The following is a 14,200-nucleotide window of genomic DNA, read 5'->3' as shown; positions in this document are numbered from 1 at the left end:
TCCATATTACACAAGGTGTGGAGAGAAGTCAGAATCAACTGACCAAATTCTGCTCGACAATCCATTTGCTCGGACTGTGTAGTTTGGTTCAAAGCTCTCTTTTATTCCTCCTAATACTGACCCTCAACTACCAAAGGTCATTCAAAGCTGGACCTTGATTCCCTTAGCGGACAAATTTATTTAAGGAGTCACACATGCCACATCTACTGCTACTAATAATAGCCAATACACGATTAGCATTGTAAAAGTTGCCGTCCATGATTTCCTTGTTAACATGAAAGGATGAACAGTCAGAAAGTTTGACATGGCTCAAATAAATTTTTTTCTTTGATGTTTGGGAATAATTTCACGTCGACAAACTTTTACACCTTATATGACTTCCTATATTAATTGACCCTCTCTATCTAACAACTTAAATCTTTTAGCAAGATAACTCAATATGGTATTTTACCACCAAAAAAAAAAACTCAATATGGTATCAAAGCCACAACAATTCCTAATAGAATATCCATGTATAAGATCCAATTATATAGAGTCACACATGCCATATGTACCGTCACTCATGAAGATCAATACATGAGGAGCATTATTTGGGAAGAATCTAATTTTCACTAATTTAGATCTTGAATGACTCCATAACCAATTAAGCCTCTCCACCTAATAGCTTTACCTTTTGGGCTACAAAACTAAGTAATGATAAAAATTGTCGTCCATGGTTCCTTTGTTGACACAAAGGGAATAGCAGCCCACAAAGTTTGACTTGGCTTAAATAATTTTTTTTTCTCGAATATTCATCTTCAATAACTTAGATTCATTATGAGGAATTGGCAAAAATGGATTGAATCAGACTATACTTAGTTGATGAGTATATATCAAAAAACCCTTTCCAAGAGTTAACTCAATGAACTATTTATGGAATTAATATAAGGGGTGGTTTGTAACATTCCAGGATTTAGGGGTACATTGTTGGTACATTGATTACCGTTGAATCCTACTTGAAACACTGAATTTAAGTACTTAGTCCAACATGCCAAAATTCAATTGGTCATTGGTGGCTCTTCCTTATCCCATAGGCGCCCTAATCATAAGAAATCTTAGTTGAGTATTTTTGTTAGAGTCATGCATCCCTAGGCCGTCTCATGTGAACTTGATTTGAGCTTGCCCTAAGGCTCCGTCTAGTTGCACAAGAAATAAAAGGAAGGGAATTGAAGTGAAATCTTTTTTTTTTTTCCAGTAATAATTGAAGTGAAAGCAAATCAATATTAAAGTGAAAACTTCTGTAATTATTATTTCACATGAATATAACATTATGTAACTAATTCTGAAACATTCAAATTTTGGTTATTAAATTTTGGGTCCTTTTAGGCATCACTATGCCTAGTGAAATATAGCGCTTCATTATTTGCCACTTTGATAGTACATGGGTTAGTCCATGTGATTGAGGACCAGACAAGCATCCCATTGATACAAATTTAGCTTAAAATGAGTGGAAGAAGTAGCTAAAATTACAAAAGATGTCATTTTTATTCATTTGATGAAATTTTAATAATTATACTAAAACTTTGAATTAGAGTTTGAGCAACTTTCCTTACTTACTTTGGACAAATACTTGGCCATTGAGATGTATGTGGGGTCCTCTATCACATAGATTGATCCATGGTTAAAACATACTTTAAACAACTGATATGCCAAATAAATCATAAGCCAAATAAACACGAAGGCTTTGTTTGTTTCAGCGTAAAATTTTACCTGAAAATTTTTATTTGAAAATTTTCACTTCAAAAAATTGATTTGTAAAATTTTACATGTTGAAAAGTATTCCAATGTTTGTTTTTTTATGGAAAAAAGCATTTAAAATTTTTTTAACATATAAAATTTTATATTTACGAAGTAAAACTTACCAAGGAAAATTTTCCAGGTAAAATTTTACTCCAAAATAAACGGAGCCGAAGGAAAATTAAACTAAAAAGGGGAGACTGATCACCTCAATCCAGCTGTTGCATGGTTAATATACTAAAAGTAAACAAATAATGTATAGAACCCTAAAAACTAAGCAAAGAGTAAATTGAAACCCAGGTTAGAAGATGCTAAAATTATGAAAACGACATAATGCATGACATCTAGGTTCCTTTTTTTTTGCTAAAGATCAGCAAAATATAAATTAACCAAAGAAAGATGTACAGGATTATAGTCCAAGCATACCCAAACTTGAACAATCAATAAGAAAGACTTCTCTCCCTACCTTCGTCAAGACCATCAGTAGAGGAGAAGGCAAAACTCTGACTCCTTAGCCACCTTTGAGCTTCGACAATGCTATTACCAGCATAAGGAGACAAAGCAAAAAGTTTTTACAATAAAACATACAACTAAAATCTGAATCTAGAACGTTCTTGTACATCCCATAAAATATCATAAGATGTAAATTAAGAATGGATATGAGTCCCATAAATGAGATTCTTGCAAAACTGCTCATTTCTTTGGAATGCAATCTGCAACAGTATTTTGTTCTCTAAAGCAATGAAATATTTTCCATTCTATAAAATCAAGGAAGGTCTTATAATGGATCCATTCTTGCAAAAAAATCCACGAAATAAATGACTTGCAAATGCATTCCACTACTGATGAAGAGTCACTTTCAATCCATAGTCTGGTAAAGTTGTTCTTCATATATGGCATTATCCAATCCAATAAAGAATGATTTAAATTATGCAAAGAAATTGGAGTGGCTGCCCAAAAAAGCAGTGAAGCAGCCCGTAGATTTGCCTTTAAATTTTCTAAAAATACAACCTGCAGCTAATCTACCCGGATTGCCAAAGGAACAACCGTCAATGTTAAGTTTACCCATCCCAAGTCCGGTTTGCTCCAAATTAATCCCAGAATATTATTTGGAGGCTTGCTAAGAAAAGATATATCTAACTTCTTCGAAATCAAAAGATCCTCTATCAATGGGACTTTTGCATTTCATTACCTTAGAGGCTTCTCTAATGTCAACTTTCATTGCTTCAATAATAGTTGTCTCTCCTCCCTTTGTTTTCATATTTTCGATTATTTATTTCATACCAAATATGCATCAAGATTAGAATCAGACCCCTTAACTAGACATACTATAAAGGAACCAGCTTAGCCTTCATTTTCCACCAGTCCACTAATACAAAGGTAGAGGATGGAGAAGGCCATGGAACTTTAAGAACATCAAGAAAGTATGACCAGATCTTCATCGACACTTGGGCATTCAAAGAAAGTATGAATGAAATTTCAAAGCACATGCCGAATATAAGACACATGATAGATAGAGAAATAATATCACAAAAGTAAGAATTAAACCTAAGAAATTCATGCACATGTGAAAGATGGAACAACCATAGATATAAGAATGACCTAGGGAGAGAAAAAACAGAAAACAAAGGGTAAATGGCCCTACGTTGGCAATCAACAATAAAAACTATGAAAATATGATAAAATGTCGACTCATCATCAATAAAAGCATTGTGAAAAATTAAGACAATCAAATCAAACAACCAAAACAACGATTTGGAAACGAAAAAACATGTGACAAAAAATTTGTCGACTAGTTGGAGAAATTTAAGGAAATATAACAAGAGTTGTTGGAAATAGTTCCGAAAAATCATAAGTGAAAGTCAAGAACTAGATCTAAACAATGATGTAAAAATATCTCTAAGAAATTATCTGGACATGCCCTAAAACATGACATATTGTTATTGCCTTCATAGTTATCAAGGCGTTGTCAAGACGTCCAAGCTCCTTGGTCGCCTTGGGCGCCTTGCCGCCTTGATAACTATGGTTGCCTTGTTGAGGGAAGCAACAATGTACCCTCAATAAAATAGAGGATATTTCACTATATTCTTAATAGTATTTGACTTAACCAAAAATCAAAATAAAGAGGACTTGCATGTATTTAACTTTCGTGAATTAGGAAAGAGGGTTGGAGCAGACTTAGCATATATTTGGAGAGGTTCAACTCGAGACAACTGCAAGCAGACTTATATAAATTCGAACTCTCTTTGAGGGAACTCTTAGAACTCTAAAAAAACATTCTTTGATCTTATTTAAGGTTTCTAAGGTGCTCTAAGGTACCTCAAATTGTGAGGGGGACCTCCTATTTAAAGCTTAGGGTGTTTAATTACCACGTCCAAGGCAAGCATTCTTTATCCCAACTCTTAGAGAACTCCATGGCTCTAAAGGGAATTGCAGGTTTTGACCTCTAGATGAATGTAGACTCCATCAAACAACTTTGAAAGGGTTTGTGATGAAGTCTAACACATATGGCAACCTCTATCACATCCTCTAGAAGAGTATAGGTGAGTATTAAGGTCGGCAAAGACGAGATAATTAGTTGATGCAAACCAGGTCAAAAAGAGGGTTGGCTGGCGTCAGCCGGAGGCATGCATGATGGCACCAACCTCAACTCTATCGGTGCCCGCCTCAGTCAGCTCATGGCAAGTTGAGGCTTGACACAAGGGCTGGCCCGGTTCAAGTATGAACCTGAAACAAAGGGAGTCTTGGTTCTTTGGGGTTTTTGGGTTTGGTCTTTTCTATGCATGACAAACATTTCCATGATTATTAAAACACATATGACAATTTTATAGAAAATCCCTAACCCATATGAGAATTTGGAATGTTGCTAGGGTCTGAGGAACCTCCCGAGCTATAAATAATGGTCTCACTCTACTTCAGGATATATATATATCGGTTTCATCATTGCCTAGTCTGCTCTAGGATGACAAAATGAGGTGTACGAGGGTGAGATTTTTCATTGACGGGGGCAGGGCAGTCATTTTGCCTTTCCCATGTCTAATTTTCCTTATTAAATATGGTAAGAGTATTAGGTAGGTTTTACAATCGTAATTAAAAAATTATCCTTTTCCTTATTCAAAATCGATATAATTTCCTTTTCTTCCCTTTATTTACAATTGGAGCCTTAAAAAGGTTGCCTATTACACAAATGACAAAAGGTTTTGTGCACGATCGCATGCAAAACTATGTGATGGAGACAATAAGGGGGTTGAAATGACCAAAATGCCCTCCCTCTATTTAGGGATCGTCGATTCCTCTCCTTCTCATGTGCACAAAAACTTGGTCTTATATAAATAGACCAGACTTCAGTTTCAATATTTCAATTAAAAAAAAATATAAACCAAATCTACCCGATCAAGGATGAATTTTCGGGCTAGGATTGTTGTTTAAGATCTGAGGTTGAGAGTTTAAAATTGGGCAAACCTAAGTCTGCCTAGCAAATTCCTGACTCAGGATCTTATCAATATCTATGATAGATCTATTAAGGTCAAATCCCCATTGTATTAAATTGAATAAAACACATTCAGCCCCCACGGTTCACTTTTCTCACAACTCACCACCACCTTTTTAGTGCAAATTTGATTACTTTCCCTCACAACGTGGGAACTGGAAAAAGAAAATTAAGAGAAAAATCAAATCCTTTATTTGCTTAGATGAAAGAATAATATGGAAAAAATTACCTAATTGTGGAAAATGTTATCCCTAATTTTGTGTCTTATTCATTTTGAGGGGAAAAAAAATAAAAAACATAAAATTAAGAGAAAATTGGTTATACTTAACATTTACTTTTCCTTTCACAAAGTAGGAAATAATTAGTTGGACAACAAGTTTACCCAAAAAAAAAAAAAAAAAAGTAGGACAACAAAACAATAATGATAGAATTTGTCATATATTTTATTGATACAACTAAACAAGAGATGAAGGCTTTGTTAGTTAAAATGCATTTTAAACAACATTTTTTTTTTGTTTTTCGAATTGATCTCAATTATATGGTAAAAAGGTTAAAAATAATAGGGAACATTTTAAAGGAGTATTTTTTAGAAACTTAATTTAATTTATCATACACATAATAGACATGGCCTTCCTAGCAAGGGCATATTAATTACCATTCATAGCTTGTGGAATACAATGAAATGATATGAAATCAAAAGAAGAGGAGCTTCCTAATATCTAAAGTAGTGGTAAAAAATTCATAGGGTAGAATTCGATTATGGTCATGGATATAGCAGATCATTTCCTTGCAATCTGATTCCACCTGAAGTTTGGTCCTACAATTTATTCGTTTTTTTGGTTCAGTATTTTTTCAAATCTAAATATTTTTTTTATGAGTTGTTATTCATGTAACGAGGATAGGTTACGTTTGGAAAAATAACAAAATGGTGAAAAGACCAAATATGCAATAACCAGTGGGACATTGAACGATTAATTATTGGGGTAATTTTGGCATTTCATTTTCTTTTATTAAACTCAAAGTTTTATTTAAAATTAGTATATAAAATGGCGTTTCTGTCATTTCATCGTACTCATGTTTGGATTTTCATCCAACGGTCCATTTTAAAGTTCTCCTAAGCGCAATCATTCACTTCTCTCTTTAAGTTTCCCCCATTTACCCCTCCTCTCTCCACTCCTCCTCCTCTGAGAAAGAAAGAACCACTTTGTCGGTGATGGGCAGTTGGAGATCTGCAACCTGCGCTGCATCGCTACCACTCCTCACAGTCTCAGATGCAATAGGCGGTCGATTCTCTCGCAAGCGAACCAGGTTTCTCTCCCAATTCTTAATCTCTCGTTGTCGGAATACCATCGGAGACGGCAAGCAGAGTCGGATCCGTTGATCTGCTGTTGTTCCCATCTGTGAAAAAAACCGAGATGTCACGCGAACTCCTCTCTCTCTATCTCTTTGCTGTTCCCATCATTTTCTAATGATGGGGAGACAATTATAGGAAAATCAGGGTAATAAAGTCTCCAAAAATTCTCTGGCCATATCTCTCCCACAATGTGCTAACGAAACTTTAATTTTTCTTGGGCTTGAGGTTGATCAGATTATTCATTTGAGAGAAACTGAGAGTTTTTTTAAGCCATTACAGTTCTAAGAGTGAATACACAAATAAGCACTTGGGTATTGGCAATAGTGATCAAGATGTGGTAGAACATGGTGCTGGCTTGTTAGGTTGGAATCAAAGTTCCTTCGCTACCACAATCACCTCATTCAAAGCTCTAAATCCACGATTCTAAATTAAAAATCCTAACTCATGATTTCAGAATCTAATCATAAAATAGAGAGCGAAGGTGGGAGGAAGAGATGGCGAGTTAGCCATGGAGCATACCCGGAGTGATTGAAGTTGCAGAAAGGTCCATTAGTAGAATGATTGAGTTGTAGAAGGAGATTCCTTTCTTTACCGTCTGGTTTGGTCGTCGTGAGAGAGGAAGAGATTTGTTCAGTTTAAGGCTTTTAGGGTAGAAGCCACCAATGGAAGCAGCGGCTTTGACGGATTTCTTTCTCTATCGTCGCGTGAGGGTGTGCCGGCATGAGGGTGTCACACCATCGTCGGAGAGAAGCCTGGAGAGGAGACAACGGATTCTGGTTTGGTCGTCGTTCGTCCCGTCGATCGACGAAGGAGGAGCAACTCTGATAGGTGGGGTGATTTTTTGGGCAATCAAAATTAACCGTTGGATTGTAGTGCATAATTACGTTTTAACCCTTTTTAAAAAATTAAGTTAAAATTTGTGGGTTTTTCCTATTTTCAAGCAATAAATGTGATTTTACTCAATTATCCTTATAAAATTATTTCCAACTGTGTCCTAAACTATAGTTTGAAGAGGGTAATAGGTGTCTTGTTATGTTTGGATAAATAACAGACCCTTGATACATTAATAATTCCCCTTTTTTTATTCTTCAAATCTAAATATTTAAAACACATACCGTGTGTTTTGGTTTTTTTTTTTTGTGTTTTTGTTTTTGTCATTTTTGAAAGGTTTGAGTGTTTGACCATATAATTTATCTATCCCATTCGAATTATGAGCCGTTTTAAACACACCATACCAAACAAAGTTTTTTTGCCATTCCTGTTATAACTAACTATGGTTGAGATTGAACCCCACACTTGAGAAACAAAACAAAAACACACACACACACACACGGACTTGAGAAGCAAAACAAAAACAAAAACAAAAAACAAAAAACAAAGAACCTCCCAACCATATAGATAATAGATTTTAGGATAAATTACATGAACCTCGCTGTACCATACCCTATACTGACAATACCTCCTCAATTTTCAAAATTCACTTGGATCTCCCCTACTTAAAGAGGTTTATTACAAAATGGTCTACTCCGTTAGTTGTCTGCGTTTTAAGTGATGATGTCATCAAATTAATTTTTTTAAATGCCTAAACTACCCTCAGACAAGGGTAAACTTATTTTTTTACCCTTATATCAAAAAACCCCCCAAACTCCATTCACGTTCTTGGTAAGGAAGTGCTCTGAAGACCGACCTGCTGCATGCCCATCTCAAACCGACCTGCAGCTTCAATCTATGTATGACTTGGACTTGAAGCTTCAATCTCCGGCCGACCTATTGCTTCAATCATCGGCGGCGAAGAATCGTAGATCCTTGTCAACCCTTCTGCAATAGATTTGTTGGTTCTTATTGTAGGTCCAACATTTTGATCATCTAAGAAATTGAAATTTGGATGCTGGTCTGAGTTTGTAGCCGGGAGATTGGAAACATGGGAGTTTGATTTTTCTGTCATGTCACCATGGGGCCTTCCCTGTTGTGTGTCTTTAAATTCTGAAAGGTTGGTATCCAGATTTCCTGCAAAACTTGTCTTCTTAATTTCTAACGTAAAGATCGATGTAATCTCATCATCCTTGATGGCATTGGCCCTCGTCTTGTTGTGTCTTGGCAGTAGGGTCCTGCTAGGCAGCTTGGCAGTAGAGGATCCAAATTGTCTCTCCATTTGATCTAGGTTGAGATGAAGAACCCAATGGCACAATGCACCCGCTTAATTGTACTCCATGTTTCTGTTGTTGGTGAAGCCTGATTTGGTCCAGAAAGTGCGGTTGAGACCTTCGGAGGGCTATTTTGGCCTCGAAATGATCTTGGAATGCCGAAAAATGGCGGAGCTTCATGCCAAAGGCAAGAGTTGTGTTGGGCTCGTCGAGATCTTCGAAATGAATACTTTTGAGCCATGTGTTATGTTCTGGTCCGGCTAAGGTTTTTTGGCATTTTTTGGTCTAGAGGCATTTGTGTACTTTCTGGAGTTAGCGTTTTCCTATATATTGTTCTTATCTCTTTGAGATAGGGATATGAGGGTTTGTAACATTTCTAGAGAAAATAGTGAAACCTGTTCTACTGCTCGGCCGTGGACGTAGCTTCCATCTTGGAGGTGAACCATGTAAATCTCTGTGTTATGCGTTATGTGTTCTCTCTCTATTTTCGTTTTTCTTCTGCAAATCGTCATTCTGGGTGTTGTTTTCTTAACAGTTTCTTCCTCCTAACCTAGTCTTTGCAACCTTCTACATCACCCGCCCGACACTCTACATCACCACCCCCACCCTCATGAGATATTTGCAACCTTGATTACCTTTGGAATGAATTGCATTCTGTGAGGCCTGGTGAAGAAGAGATTTTGGATTCATCAAACAACAAAGTTGAGAAGAAGGTGAGGCCTCAGGAAACTGGACAAAGTTAAGAAGTACAACTCCTCCCAATTGGAATATAGATTGGAATGTACATAGCTTGTCCAATGTTGACTCACAACAGAAGGCAATCGAAGAAGAAGAAGATGAACCAAACTGGAAAAGGTTCTATTGGCACATTACACTTCAATTCTTCAAAATTATAAAGGATGCAAAGAATAAGCTTGCTGAATCCGTGCACAATTTGGATCCTCTACTGCCGAGCTGCCCAATTAGAAAAGAGGGAGAGAATAGAGAGAAGAGGTGGTATTGGTGGTCTTACTTACCATAGTTGTTCAGGTCACCGGTGGGTGGAGGAGAAAAGGCCCTTGCAGCTCGAATTTGTAGGTCGATCTTCAACGTCTTAGTGGGGTCACTTCAGCCAACGGTAAATGGGTTTCAAAACCTAAGTAAAGGGATGGGTTATAGTGCTATACCAGGGAATGGGTTGAGGTTAAAACTGAATTTTCAATTTTTTTTTTAATTATTGTAAGTTAACACTGTTAGAGTCGGGATCACGTTCACGAGAAGGGCTCACAGCTGTTCAGATGGAATCCACTCTAAGGGACCCACATGGAGTGGATTCCATCTGAATGGCTGTGAGCCGTTCTCGTACGTGAACGTGAGCCCAACTCACACGATTATTCTAAAAAGGGACGGAAGTGATTTTTGATAAGGTGTTGTGAGTATGGGGCATAGTACAGGGAGGTCCTTGTAATTTACCCTAGAATTTATTATCACCTATAACAACTATGGGGTGCTGTTCTCTGTGCCGCAGTGCAGGCTGCGTCCAGGCACATGGAGGTGGGCGCAATGACCACCCTGCCCTCCTGCACAAGCTGCCTTGTGCCTAGGTGCAGCCTGCGTTGCAGCACAGAGAACATTCTCCCAACAACTATATACCCGCTTCCTTCACATGTCCCAACCCATCATCATAGAATCAGCTTGCATTAGGGGTGCAACTCAGGCAAAGCTGGGCTATATTTTTGGAAACCAAGCAGGCAAGCACAAGGTCCTTCGTCCTCAAGCCTAGCCCGGCCTGGTTTGTGAACTCAGGCTGGAAAATCGCAACCCCCAAGCCTGTCTGGTCTCAGCACATGCAGCCCGGTCCAACCTGAAAAATCAATCGCAAAATGGGTATATCTAATAAGGGAGAATGTTCTCTATGCCGCAGCACAGGCTGCACCCAAGCACATGGGCAGCCTGTGTAGGGGGTAGGGTGGTCATTGGGCCCACCCCCATGTGCCTGGGCGCAGCCTGCGCTGCGGCACAGAGAAAAGTGCCCCATTTAATAATTAATAGGGAGATAGAGGTGGTATTTGAACACTAAGTTTTGGAGATGGTAAATACAGAATCTCTGCCTCAAACCTAATTCCAGCATGGCGTAGTCTGTGATTTGTCAAAGCTAGCCTAGTTTATGGGCTGATAATCCTGGCCCAAGCTTAGAAAAATCAAGCAATTTCTTCAGTAGATAGCAGCTTCCTGGGCCCAAGTTGCATCTCTAATTTGCATATCTTCTTCTAGTATTTCCCTTCGTCATAATAAGAAGTTGCAAAAGTCACATCAAGGTAAGTTTTGTTTGTTTTTTTTTGTTTGGGTTGGGGTGTGTGGAAGGAAAACTATAGGCTGTGTTTGGCCGGTATGCATTATTAGAATACATTTTTGGTCAATTTTGCATTCTCAAACGATAAAAACAATTAGTTTTATCATCTTGAGAATGCAAAATCGACCTAGAATGCATACCAAACACAGCCTTTATCTGATGTAGTTTAATGTCAACCCCGCATGGTCTAAGATGTACATTTTAACGGAATTATTACATTAATCTCCCTAATTGAAAGTTTAATCAATTAATGTCCCACTTAAAAAAAAAATTAAGGAAAAGACTAAAGACTTTGTAATTGAACACCCACAGACTCCTTTTGTGATGATTGAGGCAGTAGGAATTAAGCACTCTCTCAAGTTGTACCCTTCTTCTTCTTCTTCAAAAAGAGTACCCGATCTTCAATTCATTATGAAACTCGTCATTATGCAAATTCTTGTTTACTCAATTATATAATTTTAATCTGACCAAAAAAAAAAAAAAAAAATTATATAATTTTAAGGCTTGCATGAGAATTAGAACCCCTAAGGTTTATTTTTAAAGTTAAGAAAAATTTTATTATAGCTAAAGTGGTAAATTAAGAAATTTTAACATTGCTCTTTTTGTTCCATCATTTTGGTTTGGTTGTAGTCACTCCTACAAAGTCCCAGCAGGTATGGAGGTCACCCTTCATGATTGGATCGACGGTTGGAGTATTTTCAACTCAAGCGCTAAGACTATGAGTAAGGAGCTGATGTCACATTGCTCTTTTATATGTTGATATTTTTGGCTGGCATGCTACGCTTTTATATTTGGGCGTCGTCAATGGTCACCACTTGAAGTTATGACTTCGGCTGAGAGACATTTTCATGAATTTTATCAAGCGAACTACTCTCTTTCCAATTCGGTTTCTGGAAAACAACCGAGTTGGTGCCTTTCCTCACAATCTTTGGGTTCCCCTTCCTTCAGGTTCCTTCAAGATCAATTGTGATACCGGTCTATCTTCAAACTCGAGGAATGGGGGTCTGGGATTTATTGGTCGTGATCATCAAGGAATGCCCCACTTTGTAGTCTCGATTCCAAATACCTTCACTACTCCCACGATGGGAGAGGCCATGGCAATTTTCAGTGCTCTATTGGAAGCCCTCTCTAAGGATCTCAGACACCTAGTAATTGAAACTAATAATATGGGCATTGTCTCTTATCTGCAACAAGGAATCAACGGTGCACCGTTTCCAATCATGCCTATTTTGGAAGATATTCTCCATATCTAGTCTTACTTTGACTACTGTAATTTTCAGTTTGTTCCAAGGGAGCTTAACAGCATAGCTGACTCTCTGGCAAGGAGGGCCATGTCCGTAACGTGTAGGACAGTTTGGCCTTTATCCGATCCATGAATCCAAGAACAATGTTTGGTTTCCATGAGCTCCACACGTTCTTTTGAATAAATCTACATTTTACCAAAAAAAGATGACACACTTTTTTTTCTTCTAATGAGGAGTCATCTCACGTAAATACTGCATTAAATAACTTTCAATTTTTTTCAAAACCTAATTTCGCCCTTGCATTAAATAATTTTTAGGAATAATACAAAAAGCAATCAAAAGAAGGTTACGACTTCTTAGTCCACCACTTTTGTGACGAGAAGTTGCACCCTTTAAAATATTTGTTGCTTTCTCATTTTAATCAAAAATATAGTAATCGAGTCTCCTGGCTGGTACCTTACCCCATCCCTATTCTCCCCCCCCCCCCCTAAAAAAGTAATAAAAAAAACAATATACTAATCAATCAAGGGTAGAATGGTATGTAAAGAGTTAAAATTTTTTCTAGGGTTGAATACTAAATGATGGATGCAAGAATCATACACTAACTGATTTGAGTCCAAGGGAGACATCCACACGAGTTTAGGCTTGTGCATGGAACCGCTCAATGCTCCTAAGGTGATATTACTAGTATTTTTCATTCTGGTCTTTTCAGAGCTGGCCAGCAAAATTTTCACATAAAGGAGCGTAAGATGATTGCTTACAATCTCATCAATGTCAAAGTTGTTTATTTGCTAAGTAGTAGCTAGGTTGTGCAATTGGAGTTGGCTAGGCAATTGAGGGTGGGGTTTGGCACAAAGGTAATGCTGCCCCAGTGCAAATTAGTATATGTGGGTTTGAATCTGGAAACAGTCTCTCCGCAAACTAGGGGTAAGACTGCGAGAGGTCTGTGACCGAGCCAGGGGTCAGATAGACATGAAGTGATCTTTTGTAAAATCATTTCCGCCCCTTCACTGAAAGAAGGGCAATTGTGTACATACATGATCGTGTATTAACACAAGATTTTTTTCCGGCTCCATTGGTAAATGGACTTGCCAAGCCACTAAGAGAAGTTGGAATCAAATCTTCAAAGCTAAACTATTACTTATTTTTATGGTAAAAGGAACGTTAACCGGTGTTGTGCCTATGCCTCGGCGTGTACTTGCACCCAGACACAACCCAACGTGAAAAGACCGGTGCACCCTTGGTCCTTTCTGCCTTTCCAGAGGGTGTGCCTTTGTAGAAGGGTCAAATAATAAACTTGATCCCATTGGATATCTAGGAGATAGTTTGGAAATACCACATGCCAAATTTCTGACCTAAATTCAATCATTGACCTCCCCGTATTGTATTGGCATGCATTCCCATGTATGTATCAACACTCTACTATTGATACTCTAATGAATATCAATCACATCTAATTTTTAAATATTTTGTTTTGCGAAATGATGATCCTCATTTACGGCTGAAACTTGACAATGAACAAGGAACTTGGGGTCAACCTATCCACAAAATTTTAGCGTTGATATGTAGGTACCCACTATGGCTTGGAACTTTCTCCCCTTATGTAAAATGGAAAGAAGTTCTTTGAGCTACTTGGGCATGATACGCTAGCACTATGTGTCTATCTCTCCTTCTCACATGAAATAACCTCACTACCCTCCAATGTATGATACCGTCTTACCACGAGGGTTGGATCTATGCGGCTAGGGCGTATGAGAATGGTTTTCATACGAGTGTACCTGATCTATACTTGCACCTCATTGGGGTCTGCTCCTCTATACTCCTTCCTCAAAAAACGTCTCATATAAATTTGGAAAAAGG

Source organism: Telopea speciosissima, chromosome 5 (assembly GCF_018873765.1).
Source record: "Telopea speciosissima isolate NSW1024214 ecotype Mountain lineage chromosome 5, Tspe_v1, whole genome shotgun sequence".
NCBI lineage: Eukaryota > Viridiplantae > Streptophyta > Magnoliopsida > Proteales > Proteaceae > Telopea > Telopea speciosissima.
Note: the sequence above shows the minus strand (reverse complement) of the source record.